The following is a 12,031-nucleotide window of genomic DNA, read 5'->3' on the forward strand; positions in this document are numbered from 1 at the left end:
CTTGAACCACAAGACCAATAAGATGTCTTGGATTATATATCTTAATCTTTCTTCAATGAAACACACACAGGAGTGCACACACACACACACACACACACACATATATGTACATATTATAAATAAGTATATTGTATGTGTTTTAAAGAAGAATTAAAACATGAATATGAAATATTTTAAATGGACCACTAGAACCTCTGGGAAGGAAAAATCTAAAACTTAATTCAAACTTTATGGGATGTGTTAAATAGATGTCACTGATGAGAAAAAAAAATAGTGAGCTGCAAGATAGATCTGAAAAAATTATCCAGAAGGCAGCAATGAGACATACAAAGTGATGGAAAATCTAAAAGAATTTGAAGTATGTGGAGTTCAAAGGGAATTCTAATGTCTATTTAATCAGTATTCCAGAGACTTCAGGACATTTTGGGGGCTAACAGCTGACCTCTCAATCAAAGTTGATTTCTCAACTTGGAAGTCAGTCAAAAGGTAATTACTGCCTTCAAATTGCTAAGGAAAAATAACTGGCATTTAGAATTCTGTATCCAGCAAAACTATTTAAAAAGTAGGAAAAAGTAAAAATATTTTTAGGAAAATACAACTGATAGTTTATCATCAAGAGCAAAGCCATTGCTTAAGATTATACCTCAGGAAGACAGAAAATTAACCCTACAAGGAAATGTTACAAAAATGATGAGTAAGGAAATGGTAAACATGAGGGTAGACATAAATAATGTGTAATAATTGTTTTGAAAAAGCAAAAGAAAGTTAAATAGCATTAAATAGAGTTAAATATAGTAAAATACAGTACAACTATAGAATGTTTGATAGAAAGTGATGCTTGGAAATATAGGTTTTGCATTTTAACCCTTTTCCCATTCAGGAAAAAAAGTACAGCTCACTGCCAGCGTTAACTTAATTTTACCTAAACATACTCGTTCAGGCTGAAGCTAATCTGACTGGTTTTCAATGTAAAAATAAAAAACTGTTCTTGGAGTTATTTCTAAAAAGAACTTGTCTCTAATTTTAATGTAACAGAAATGTATACATAAATCGGATTCATCAAATCAATCTTTGTCTAATAACTGTTCGAGAACAATGTTAACATCACTCATCGGAATACTGTGTTTTCTAGGATTTGGTGTTTTCAGGATCAAGAATTACTAAATTTTGTAAACGGAAATACCACTACTAAAAACAGAATGCTATAAATAATATGATGTCATTTTTTCCAAAGATTATTGATATACTAGAGCGATGGGAAAATAATAAAAGTGAGAGATTTTGTGGCAAACTTTGGGAGTAAGGTTAGGACTGTAGTCGCGAGTTATCTTGGGGTAAATCCTGCAGCTACAAGTGCCGCCAGCGAGTATTCTTGGGGCAAACGGGAGATGGGTTAATTGATGACAATGATTAAATTAGACTCAACCTTAGAACACAAAATAGTATGAGTATTTTAAACCAGGGTTGGCGAAGTTTTTCTCTAAAGGACATGATAGTAAATATTTTAGACTCTGTGTTTCTGTCACAACTACTCAACTCTGCAGCTGTAGTGTAAAAGCAGCCATAGACAATACATCCATTAATATGTGTAACTCTATTCTAATAAAACCTTATTTACAAAAACTGCTGGTGGCTGGGATTTGGCCCATAGGCTGGAGTTTGCTGACTCCTTTAGAGGGAATAATTGCAACATGGTAAAATGCAATCAATTCATCAAGATTAAATATAAATGAAAAGATCACTTACTGAATTGGATTTAAAATAATTTTAATGATTAGCTAAATTCTGTTTAAAAGAGGAACACCTACAACTAAAAACATAGGAAGGTTGAAAGTAAAATAAAGGTAAAATATAAACCAAGATTAAACCCATCAAAGGAAAACTGGGTTAATCATATTAATAAAATGTATTTATATTTTAACACAAAAGAATCATTGCTAAAGAAATGAGGTTCAAACATATTGATGAAACTTAATTACTATTCTAAGCTTATATAAGACATAGTATTCTATGTCAGAACTATATAAAGTAAAAATTGATAGAACTTCAAGGAGAGATTAAAAGCATACCATTTTGGTGAGAAGTTTTAGGAAACCTCTCTTATTAATTGATTAAGAGAAAAAATCAGAATTGAGCAGATGCACCCACTTAACAAACATGAGTTAATAGGCATGTATACAGCACTGAAGAATATACATTATTTTCCAGCAAATAAAGGAAATGTATGAAAATTGATCTTTTCAACCAACTTCAAAAAATAAGTTTGTGAAACCAAAACCATGTTGTTTTTGACAAGAATATGTGAGTATGTTGAACAATGTATGTCTTCTTTGTCTTTCTTCTTCAAGATGTGCAAGTGAAAACTGAAGACTATGTCCTTTAGAAAGATGCATCTGTGAATATAGACTGTTCTCTTTTTGAATTGTTGCCTATTCAATGTTTGGCATATCTCTCATATAAACGTTTCTAAATGGCTTTTAAATTACCTGTTTAAAATTAATAACAAAACAGGATTTTATTTTGGTATATAGTGTTATTCTCTTAATGTTATTAAGACTAGTGATTTGAAAACTAATAGTCTTACAGATGAAAGTTTGCAATATTTTACTCAGTATATGTTGATGTTAGCAAGCCTTTCTGAGGTGTTCTACTTAGGAAATTAAAAGTTCTATATAAGAGGACAAGCAATTCTCCAAAGATGTTATGATGAAAAGGAGAAATATTTTTTAAAATCTTGGCTATTGAACACAATGGGCCCAGTGAAATCTCATTTCACACTAACCACCTAGGCCTATTACTAAGTGAAAATAAAGTGCTTTCTGTATCCTCCACACATAAATACAGCTCCTGGGCCTTGATAACATTTTTCCACTCTCTAGGAATACCCTCTCTAAATTCTGCCTGCTGATCTTCTACTGATTCCTACTTTCTTCAAAAAGACTGAATACTCCAGACAGGATGTGTTTTACCGATTAATAAACCACTGCCACTCTCTTGCTTCTGAGAAGTGCATCACATTATGCCAGTTGCTATAGGTATTGGGAAAAAATCTTCCTTTACATTGTAAGATTAAAAATTCCTACCATGTTCACTCATTTATTAATTCCTTAAAAATTATTATAAAGGTATTCTCAGAGTTGTTTTATAAATAATTTGAAAATGAATACAAAATAGCTTAATTTATTATTTTGATAAAAAATAAACAGTGGATATAAAAGAAATATTGTTAAAATTGAGTGTGTGAGGGACTAACTTCCTAATTTTTTTCTAACTTCCTAATTTTAAAACAAATGTTCTCAAAGTATATTTCACTTTTTAAGGCATTATAATCTGCATTTTATTAAGTTTTTTTTTCTGAGGTTTTATCTTATTGTCTTATTTGAAACATATGCCTTTGTTTCTTCTTTTTGCTTGACTCTCTGTATTGGTTTCTACGCATTAGATAAAAGTCTTCTGCCAGTCTTGAAGGACTGGCCTTGTATAGGAAATGAACGTTATTGTTCAACCCTGCTCTAGTTCTTGGTTGTCTCTCAAACCTTCGTGATTATCCAAATAATTTATTTTAATAGCTCCCTGTTGCTGAGGGTGTGCCAAGACCAGTCAGTGTCCCAAAAGGAAGGATCTCAGTCAGCACCTAGATTCAGTCTGATTGGAAACCAGACCCTCAGACAGCAGTTTTTAAATAATGCAAACATATACAGTCCTCTGGGACCGCAAACGTAAGCCCCAGTGGCCACCGGAGCCAGGCGATATAGAGGTGTCACCTGAAAATAGCCACAAAAATCAAGACACAATCCAAAATTATAAGTTCCTTTCTGGAAGACAGTGGCAAGTTGGAAAGAGGCAGAAAGAGACCACAAAGATTAGGCCCCTATAAACCAGAAGCCTGATCATCAAGCCAAAGATCCTGGGACAATTTATAGGGCTCTTTCTCAAAAAGACCTGTGTGGTCTGTGCAGTGCTCTGGGGGTTTTAGGCTGCCAAGAACTGTCTGTCCAACTGTTACAGTCCCATGAGACCCAGGAATTCAAGTCCCTCTGGCCTCCAGAGGCAGGTGATCAAGGGGTGTCACCTGAGAGGCAGCCAAAAATACCATGTCACCAAATGTAAAAATGGGCAGCAGATATGTGTAGAAGTTCCTCTCTGGGAGATACTGGCCCTCTGGAGAGTGTAACAACGGCACCCACTGGCTGGAGCAAAGCATAGGCGGAGAGCAAAAGATGAGACTGAGGAAAAAAAAAAAAGAAGAAAGAAAAAGTTAAGAAAAGGAAATAAAATCAAAGAAAAAGGAAAGTTAAGAAAAGGAAAAAGAAGAAAAGAAAAAGAAAAAAATGCAAGGCAGAAGGAGAGCAGTAAAATGGCACCTACCAGCCTCCGTAAGAGTATCCCAGCCTCTCATACCAATCCTTTAAAAACAACGAATGAGCCTGGGAGTCTGGGAGCTTTTTTACCAGCTGCTTCTGTGCTAGGCCGTGGGGCAGGTGAGTCTGCAGTGGCCCTTTAAGAATCATTCCTCAGTTTGCCAGAGCTCCACAGGTCTGATGGGTAGGAGCCCCATTGAGCTTCAAAACCAGATGTTTTGGGGGGCTCATCTTTCAGGTGCCGGTCCTAAAAACTGGGAGTGCCCAATGTGGGGAACAGCCCTTGAGCTCCTCTGAGAGGCGCTTAGGGCTTTGAGTACTTATAGTTGGTTGCTGCAACTGGGGGTAGGGCTTATGGAAAGTTTGTGTCTCAGCCTTTCACGCGCTTCCATGGGATTTTCTTCTCATTTGTCGAATATTAAGGGGCTCGCCAGTTTTTAGGATTTTTTTTTTTCCTCCCAGAGGAAACTATTCCATATAGAACTATAATTTCAGTGTATTCTTGGGAGGAAGTGGGGTAAGATCATCCTAGTCGCTATCTTGAATTGGCACCTGTAGGGCATTCTTATCTGGATAAAACAAGGAGCACAATCTGGAGCCCACAGGATGATTTAGTACTTCTAAATTATAGGAGGAAAAACAAAGCCTCCTTCAAGGTAGAAAGTGCTATCTTATTTGTATAGTGGTGTTACAGAATTGAACATAGAATTACAAGGAGTGATTTATGTAGATATCTGCGGGAAGAGCATTCCTGGCAAAAGTAGCAGTAAATGCAAAAATGTGGTTGGCATTTCTGTGACATAGCAAGGAAGCCAGTGTGGCCATGGCAGAGTGAGTGATGGGGAGAGAGGAAAGACAGGAGTTCAGACTGGTAGAAGAGGGTCAGATTATGTAGGGTCTTAAAGGCCACTAAAGGACTTTGAATTTTTACACTGAGATCCAAATCCATTAGGAGGTTTTGAGTAGAGAAAGTTATGACTTGTGTTTTAAAAGGAATGTTGACTATTGTGAGGAAAGCACTGGGTAGAACAGCAAAAGCAGCAGAAAGGACAGTTTAGAGAATATTGAAATAATCCAGTCCTATAGAGGAGGTAACTTGGACTAGTATGGTAATTGTAGAAGCGGTGAGAAGTAATTAAAATCTGAACATATTTCAAAGGTAGAGTTGATATGATTTGCTAATCGATGTGAAAAAGAGTTAAGGATGAGTCCCACTAAACTGGCCTGAAACAATAAAAGGAAGGAGGAATCACATACTGAGCTTCAGCGTAGGACAGGGAGGAATTGACCCAAGTATTTGAGAGTTTGACTTGGGATGATTGAGTGAGAAGTCCAGAAAGTGGCTTGAAATACGAGTCCTGAGATTACTGGAGAGGTCTCAGCCAGAGATACAGATCTGTAAATCATCAGCATAGGTGGCATTTAAAGCCATGTAATCAATGAATTACCGCCGATACAAGGCACTAGCAGTAAATGAGAACCCTTCACCCACAAGTTTTATTACTCACAGCTTAACCATGCCCAATCATGGGAAACAGGTGTTTACATAAAGACAATCAACTTAGCTCTGTTCCTCTCTGCCACAGGGCTTCATGAAACAGGTTATTTCTGTTTACTGACAAAGGTCATTTGGGAACTCCCTATAAGTTTTGTAGAAAATAAAATTCAGGTATTAGTTTACTAAACATCTTTATATAATCTTGTAAATGATGCTGTGCATTTTAAATAGTCCAAGGAGCTTTGGGAAAGTGAATATGGCAGTGAGGAAAAAAAAAATAGATGAAGCTAAATATCTGGGCACATTTGTATAAAATGTCATTGACATAAATGTTACATATACATGAGTTTCTAATGAAAAACAAAAAACGTAATATGTTATTTTCCATCAGGTCTATATATGTAAGAAGAGGGGCAAGAGTTTTAATGGTAGCATAAAAGGTGTAAGAGAGGTGTAATTGAACCCATCTCTGATTTAAAGTACTACTGAACGTTAAAATGGCTCTACAAGAAAGACTTTGAAAAACCCTTCATAAAAGTGCTGTTGATTTTTGGACATCCCTATCTCTCAGCATTGCCAGGGTACAATTCTGCCTTTAATCTCTTGAATATAAGTTCCTTTGTATATTATTAAAATTTCTTTCATTTACACAGCTTTTTTGGGGGGTTAAAATTATAGCTATTTTCTATATGTAAAACTGAAACTTATTTTGCATTAGGATGTAGTTAGTATGAAAGTTTGTTTTCTAGAGAACTGTATATACTAATACAAAATAATTTGTATCACAAGGAAACAATGTGAACATTAGTCCAAAAATTTCTCGATGTACTGTTAGTATAATTGTTCTGTAAGTGGACAATATTATTTTTTTAAGATATTCTAAGTATCATTAGACATAATCATATACATTAGTACTAATTACAAAAATAGAATATATGGATTATTTTTCTGATACCTTTCTTAAACAGTGCTGGTTACTTTTATTTCAATTTTACTAGCTTTGAACATCAGTGCCTCAAATTTTGTCTCTAGAGCCTGAAGAAGTCTTCTAAGTATGCTCTGTATTTTATGTTTTACTGTTCAAGGTTTCTAACAGCTCTCTTAGGGAGAGCTGTATCCCAGACTATGTTTGGGAGTTGATTTAGAAGAGTTTGGCCAAGCTGTTGCATGTTTAACAAGGATGAACATTTTGAAAAAGTCTGTTTTCTTTTTCTTTCAAGTATCTCTTTACAAGGATGTGGAGAGTGCCAATCAGTCAAATCAGAAAGGCAAGTGTTTAATCTGTTTTAAAATAAATGTACCTATCCACTTAGTTGAGTATAATATTATCTGTGCAAAAAAAATTAGAAAAATATTTGTCATGCAAAGCTGTGTAAATTTACATGCACAGTTCTCCATTGTCTAAAAAATAAGTAGCTTTCCTTGATGAGGAGTTTGAGTTCCTACTTATTAAGTAATTTTATAAGAGACACACTCTAAGACATAAAAAATATATAATAATGGATAAAAAATGTATAGAAACAATCCAATGGAAAAATCAGTAAAAATCTGAATAACCATTTCTGAAGAAAGGAAAGAGTTATGGTGAAGTAAATATAAAACAATGTCCAACCTCACCAACATTTATGAAAGGGCAAATAAAGACTATGAGATAACACTTCACACCAGATTGGCAAATAGTTTTTAAACAAAGTTTAGCATTGACCGTTTGAGAGAATATGGATCATCATGCTGCTAAGGCATATAAATTGATAAAATAATTTTGAAAACAAGCATAATCGTGTAAAGAACATTCACATATTCTGTCACCTAATGATTCCTTTTCTAAATATTCACCATGGAAATATTTGTAGAGATCTGAACTTATACAAGGAAATTATACAAGGAGGTTTATTACAAAACTGTTTATTTTAGCAAATAATAAAAAATAAATGTATGTATGTTACAACTAAAAAACCCAGACATGACACAGATGCTCATCTACAGGAAATGGACAAATATATAGCAGTGAAAATGCATAAGACACAACTCTACAGATAAATCTCATAACATTATGTTGAAAAAATAAAGTATATCATAGGAGATTACATATGGCATGATGTAATTTTTATAAATATCAATAATAAATTTTATATATATATAAATTGTATATACATTTATAGCTTGGGAATGATTTTAAAAATTCAGATTTTAAGATAACAGTTATCCCAAAGGGATGAGAAAGTGATTTTAGTTGTGTAGGGGGTTATTTATAATGCTGTTTCTTAGTATGAATGGTAATAAAAATGATTGTTTATTAATATTTTTATAAATGTATATATATTGTGTCTCAACTTTAGCTATGTAAAAGAATACCCTTACCTCATCGTGTGTTAAAACAATGATTTATTAGCTCACATTTTTGTGGATCAGCAGTTTGGACTAGTCTCGGCTATGATTGTTTTACTGATCTTGTCTGGACTCACTCTTGCAGCTGTAGTCAGTTTATGCATCTGCTGCATCTGGATGGTCTAAGATAGCCTCATTCACAGTTCTGGCAGTTGGTGTGGGCTATTGGTTTGTGCTAGCTGTCAGCTAGGAGTGATAGCGGTGGCTAGGCCACATGTCTCCATCAGGCTCACCCAGGCTTATTTACATGCTAGTGGTCACCGGATTCCTAGGAGAAGTCACAAAGCAAAGCTCAATGTACAGCCCTATTTTAGTCTTATATCACATTTGCTATTGTCCCATAAGCCAAAGCAAGTCATGTGACGAAGCCCAGAGTTCATATGGAAGGGAAATACATAAGAGCATGAATATAAACAGATATGAACAAATTAAGAATTACTACTGCAAAAATGTATCCCACTTATTTTTATGTATTAGTAAATAGAAGATATTCTAGAATAAAAATTTTTTAAAAAGAAAATTATTAGCATCTACAAGGAGATTTGGTAAAGAGCTCAGCATGCAAATCTAGGAAGGTTAAAGCAATCAAGTCACGCTCTATAGCAGAGGAAGCATTTGATATGGGATTTAATGAATATAGGCTTAAGGTTTTGGAAGGTAAGAATGCATTACAGTCTAGCAGACTAAGCTTGAAGCAGGAAAGGGAAAAGCTGAGGCAGTTTTTATTGTTTAATTTTATTGAAACAATAAAGTTTAAGTGATAGGAGTTGGAAATAATACCCTTTGTGTAGACAGGCATCAGATAGCACAAGGTCTTGAATGATAGCAGAAAGTGTATGAAATTTATTTTGAGGGTAATTAAAATAATTAAAAAATATATGTAAGGGAATGATATATAAAAACTTAAGAAAATTTTGCATCTCTCCCAAATTCCTTTTCCTCTTCATCTTGGACACATAGCTGCCCAGCTGGAAACCATATTTTCAGTCCAACTTGCAGCTAGTTTTGGCCTCCTAACTAAGTTCTCATCAAGGAATGGGGATGGAAGTTATGTGTGCAACATTTCCTCATTTGGATCAAGGAAATCGACTGCTCTGAACCTCTTTTTTCTTATCCTTCTAGTAAATGTTGAAATGTGAAGTTTTTTGGCCACATTCCAGAGAGAGAGAGAGACAGAGACAGAGAAATAGACTGACTTTGTTTTTATTTTAGGTTCTCTTTATTGCAGCAGTTAGCCATTTTTGTCACTAATATAAGCTATCAGGCAGCAATGTAAAAGAAAGTATGATGGGAAACCCATCTAGAAGGCTAGTACAAAATTTTGGCAAGAAAGAAAACAAAAAGGATTTTATTTGCATGTCAATTCTCATATATTGATAAGAGCTGCCTGGAAGATATTTGTTGAGAAAGATTTTATGGTGAGTTTTTACATAGTAAAAAAAGAGAGATGAAGCTGAAATCCATTAACAATGCCATTGCCTTAGTTCCAACCCTTATTATTTCTCATCACTCCTGCTATGATTATCTCCTGACAAGCCTTTACCTCCATTCTTATCTGTGTCAAATTAACGATGGATGGGGTAAATTCTGACACTAGAAAAATTTATCCAAATTGTAACTCTGATTATTTCAATTTTTTTACTTAAAACTTTTCAATTACTCCGTTTCTTAGAAAATAATATCCTAGGTCCTTAACATGCCATATATAATCTTTGATGTTCTAGAATTTGTTTCCTCATTTTTATTTGGGAATAATAACTAACTATCTGATTATTACTGTCATGAATATTGATAATATTGTCAAGTAACGTAGTATAGTTCTTGGTACAAAGGGAGAAATTATTAAGTGGTAGTTAAAATTCTTGTGGCAAAAGAGTCCTCAGAAAACTATCTAAATTACCATGGAGTATGACCTTAAACAGAAAGAAGTTATAAAGGCAAACTGATGAGTTAACAGAGTTCACTGCATACAAGCTGGTCTTATAGAAAGCTATTTTACTCATGGACAATAAAATAAAGCTATTTTAAGCTTAATCTTTAAGATGATTTCTAAATCTAGAATCTGATCAAGTTTCTGGAGTTTCCACATTTATCAGGATATTATGGTGTTCCTAAGATAAGTCTGTCTCCTGCATCTTGAACATGTTCTTAGAACGTTCCTTTTGTGTCCCTGAGAACCCATTTATATTAAACAGGCCAGTGACTAGAATGTGAAGATGAACCTTTATTTTCTTCAAGTGAATGTACCTGATTCTTGAGAAATAAGGAGAACTTAAAGAGATAGGACTTGCGCTTTGCCAAAAACATTGCACGAGATAATGGAGAAAAAAGTAGGAAATCAGAAGTCTGATACTGTAATTTCATTCATGATTGTTATTAGGATCCTCGTGAGTTATAAACTGACTATAAAAACTCTGAAATTGCAATCTAAACAGTTTCAGGGGGAAGAGTTTCTTGTTTAGAGAATTGTGGATAAATATCTAAATTTGTTCAAAACTAATTGCTAAAACTTGAGGTTTGTTTATCTTTGTTTACCTTCTGTCATCTCAGATGTATATGGCTAATAGCAAAGAATTTAAAACAAATGGCGGTAATGAAATAAAGAGAAGAACTTAGAAAAATAAAGATTACCCTAGCTGCAATTTAAAGAATAGATGGGAGGCATGAAGCCTAGGTGGGAGAATGTCCATTCCCTACATTCTTTGTTATCCTTTGCCACCTGATTATTGCATATGTGTGCATTGATGTCTGCTAGGGACCCTCATTAAAAGAAGATGCTCAGGTGCTGGCCTGTGGTATCACCCTTTCTCCAAAAAATGAACCTCTGATATCATATTCCCCTAAATCACTTCCCCAAATAGGCAGTTTGGAAGAGGTGTTATCTGAGTTACCTCTTTATGGATAAAGAAAGGTTTGATTATATTAATTGTGAATGGTTTGTGTAAGATGCTTAAGTGATAAATGTGTATTTAAAAACCATTTAAATTTACAGTAAAAAATGATGACTCCTAAGGCCCATGGAAGTAGAGAAGGAAATCATAGTTGGGGCTAACTCCTATGTGCTACAGTGGGGGTTATGATAGACTGTATTAATAGAGTCAGTCACCCTTTCTTGTATTGACATTCTTTGTCATTACACTTTGAAATTTCAGTAAAAAGGTGAAGTCTGTTTCTCTACTTCTTGCCTTTGAACTTGACCACATAATTTGTCTAATGGAAAATGGGTGGGTGTGACATGAAAAAGGCATTGAAAACCACTTGTATGATTGGGCTTCTCTATTGCACCTCCACCAATACCATGACAATATGTTTAGGCTAGCCTCCTGCTGTTCCAGAAGAATGATAAACTCTTGGAGCAAAGGACCCACAGACATATGAAAGAGGTTAGTAAGATCAACAGAGCTGCCAGGTCTTACCCAGCTTAGATTAGTTGACCTACAGGTAACCTGAAGACTTGCAAGTAAATAAATGCTTATTTCTGTATGTTGTTGAGACTTTTGTGGTTGGTCGTTGGCATTGCTGTGCACTTAACTTACTGATATTGAAGTATAAACATGAGGTAGATTTTATTCCAACTGTTTTCTCCTCTTTTTCAGTGATGAACAACACTTGGTTGATATAACAAAAGCCCTGAGTGTGGATATCATTATGCTTGGTTTCTCAGAAATGTTAGTTCTAAGGAAGGGCAGAGATCTGTTTTATATGACTTATTTCTAGAATGAATATAAATGAAGAATATCTCTTATATGTTTATTATTTTTCCATAATAAACTCAAGATCTACT

The sequence above is a fragment of the Pteropus medius genome, unplaced genomic scaffold (assembly GCF_902729225.1).
Source record: "Pteropus medius unplaced genomic scaffold, Ma_sr-lr_union100, whole genome shotgun sequence".
Lineage (NCBI taxonomy): Eukaryota > Metazoa > Chordata > Mammalia > Chiroptera > Pteropodidae > Pteropus > Pteropus medius.